The sequence below is a fragment of the Mus pahari genome, chromosome 8 (genome assembly GCF_900095145.1).
Source record: "Mus pahari chromosome 8, PAHARI_EIJ_v1.1, whole genome shotgun sequence".
Taxonomy (NCBI): domain Eukaryota; kingdom Metazoa; phylum Chordata; class Mammalia; order Rodentia; family Muridae; genus Mus; species Mus pahari.
The window spans coordinates 25826271-25829737 of NC_034597.1; positions in this window are offsets into that span (position 1 = coordinate 25826271).

Here is a 3467-nt window from a genome sequence, read left to right on the forward strand (position 1 = left end):
GTGTGTGTGTGTGTGTGTGTGTGTGTGTGTGTGTGTGTGTGTGTTTCATGCAGTGGTAGAGACAAAGTCTATATATGCTGTACCACTGAACCACATTCCCAGCCCAAACCAATCCCAATTCAGAGAGACTCAGGGAGGGCCAGCGGGATGGCTCAGCAGGTAGGGCCTTTGTCTCCAGGTCTGACAGCTGAGTTGCAGTCCTACACACTGGAAGGAGAGAACTACTCCCACAGGTTGCCCTCTGACCCCACCTGTGCTACCTCTCGCAACGAATTAACAATTCAATAAATGTAATTAATAATAGTTTGTCTTACTTTGACTCGCTGTAGAGCTCTGGTTGGCTGGAACTCACTATGTAGACCAGGCAGGCCTTGAGCTCACAGAGATCCGCCTGGCTCTGAGCGCTGGGATTAAGGGAATGCATCACCTCACCTGGTTAAATAAAGGTAATAAAAATATTTGTAAAGGAGTTCATGGATAAAGGGAGATTTATTAAACCACAGAAAAAAATAGGCCTAGAGCCTTGGGTTGATCCAGAGGCTGGAGAGCCCACCTGCTTGGAGACTGTTTCTAGCTTTTGCTTCTCAATGCCTGCGGGCTTTGTTCTGTCCTATTGAAGACTTTCTTGGACTTCTAGCACAACCACTAAAGAGAAAAGAGGCCATCTCTATATGAGCTCCAGTTTTAATGTACCCTTGGGGAAAATATTCTGATTTTCCTGCCTCAGGTTACACAAACCCATTTTGTTGGGATTATTTGTGTTTGTTTGTTTGTTTATTTGTTTGTTTTGGTTTTCGGTTTTGGTTTGGTTTAGTTAGGTTTGGTTTTTTGAGACAGGGTTTCTTTGTGTAGCCCTGTGTCTTAGGGTTCCCATTGCTGAAGAGACACCATGACCAAGGCAACTCTTATAAAGGCAAACATTTCATTGGGGCTGGCTTATATAGCCTCAGAGGTTCAGTCCATTATCATCACGGTGGGAAGAATGGCGTTGTTCAGGCAGATTTGGTGCTGGAGGATCAAAGAGTTCTACATCTTCATCCAAAGACAGCCAGGGGTAAGCTCTCCTTCACACTGGGCAGAGCTTGAGCATAGGACCTCAAAGCTCGCTCCCAAACTGATCAGTGACACACTACCTCCAACAAGGCCACAACTGCTCTAACAAGGCCAACAACCTAACAATCTCCTAATAGTGCCACTTCCCATGGGCCAAGTACATTCACACCACCACACCCTGGCTGTCCTAGAACTTGCTCTGTAGACTTGGCTGGCCTTGAACTCCTAACAGACCCATTTCTAGGGGGATGCTAGGAATGCACACACAGTCATTCCTCCACCCTGTGGAACAAAAACACATGTACACAGCAGGGGACATCCAGATAAGGCAGGATGGCAAACCCCAGGCATGTGAACCTGAGGCTCACAGAGAGGCACAAAACAGAATCTGTAGATGTTGAATGGCTCAGAAGAGTAGTTGATTACCCTGATAAAATTAACGAGATGATGTATCCTGGAACCCAAGTCAAGAGATGAACTCACAATTCTTATTCTCAGATAACCCTTCAGCTGCATTTTATAGAAGTGTAACTAGGACCGTACAATGGAGTTCACAGTTCCAGAATCAATGGTTCTTAAAAGAAAGCTAATATCAGAACAGTGCATGTAGTGTGGCTGCAGTGAAGTAAAACCCAAGGTGTTCAGTGTGTGTGTGGGTGTGTGGACAAACACGGCTCTGTGCTTCCCAGACATCCTACCCACACGGCGCTGCTGTCTCCCAGGGCTTTAGCCCACTGCGTTCCAACTGTCAAAGTTCCTTCACGCTCGTCTAGAGCTGCTTGAACTTTGGACACTCTGTCCAAGTGAAATGCTTTATAAGAAAAATAAAATTCTCGTTTTTATCAGGATTCAGATTCTCTCTCTTTACGTTCCATCCATCATCTATCCCCTCCCTTTGCAATCAGCACACAGTGTCTTCAGTGAAGCCCTGGCCCACTGTGCCTTCTCTCCTCCCCCCCCACCCCTCTGTGTTCTCAAGCCCTGTGTCCTCAGGATTCCAGTTGCTCTCCTTAAATCCTTTGCCCTCCGTGTTCCCCTCTAGTTAGATCCCAGCTTTGGTATGGTTAATTTCTTCCCAGTATCCAACTCTACCTCCTCAGAATGGTTTTTCCTGACCACCCAATCAAAACACCTTATGGGCTGGCAAGCGAGCTTAGCAGGTGAAGATGTTAACTGTGTACACCTGATGAGGATCTGAGCTCATGCCTTGGAGCCTGAGCAGAAAGCTGGTCAGGAGGGGATGCTTCTGTCATTTCAGCACCACGAGTAGTGTAAGGAGTAGCCAAGGATGAGAGGATAACCTTGAACTTCTGATCCTCCGGTCTCTCCCCCCTGAGCGACGGGATTACAGGCATGTGTCACCTTGCTCTTGTTCTACATTGCTACAGTTAGAACCCAGGGCTTCCGGAATGGCAAACAAGCACTCGACCAACAGGGGTACATCCCTAGGCTGTCCAATACAGTTTTTGCTTATGATATTTTCAATTTATGATGAATTTACTGGGAACAATCATACATCAAGGAGCCAGCTGTTGGGCTGGAGAGATGGCTTGGCGGATAAGAGCACTGACTGCTCTTCCAAAGGTCCTGAGTTCAAATCCCAGCAACCACAAGGTGGCTCACAACCATCTGTAATGGGATCTGATGGCCTCTTCTGTTATGTCTGAAGACAGCTACAGTGTACTTATGTATAATAAATAAACAAATCTTAAAAAAAAAAAAAAAGGAGCCAGCTATTGCTCAGGTTGTATGAATGGTTTAAATGTGAGTGGAACTCTGAGAAGGAATGTTGACTATATTTAAACACTAGTACACATGGGATAAAATAGTGAAAGGCAGAGTACTGTGGGTAGAGGTGTTTAAGTGGGGATGGGGAGCACAGTGGGGATGCAGGGGGAGGAAGGGGAGGTCAACATGAACTAACTGTGTATGAGAATGCCATTGTGAAATCTTTGTAAGCCAACTGCCAAACCATAAGCTTACACCCCAAACCTACTGTATATTCATTGTTCACGACCATGGAGGGTTGGTTGCATGGTTTGTTGGTTTGTTTCTTGATTGTTTGGTTTTGAGACAGGGTCTCACCAGCTTTGGCTGACCTGGAACTGGTAATATAGACCATGCTGGGCTCTAACTTGCAGACATTTTCTTGCCTCTGCCTCACAAATGCTGGGATTAAAGATGCACATCACCACCCTAGGCCATAGTGGTTTGATAGAATGATTACAGTAGGAATTGGGGCTCTGCATGAGGTCCTACCTGTGTCTCCTCATCTGGAGGGGGTGGGGATCCTTTGGGAGAGGTCTTTTTTCACAGGAAGGTCGTCACTACCAGAAAGAGCCAACATTGCTTTAGTGAATAGTGAGCAAAAGAACAAGGTTGTTTATTTGTTTTCGAGACAGGGTTTTTTTTTT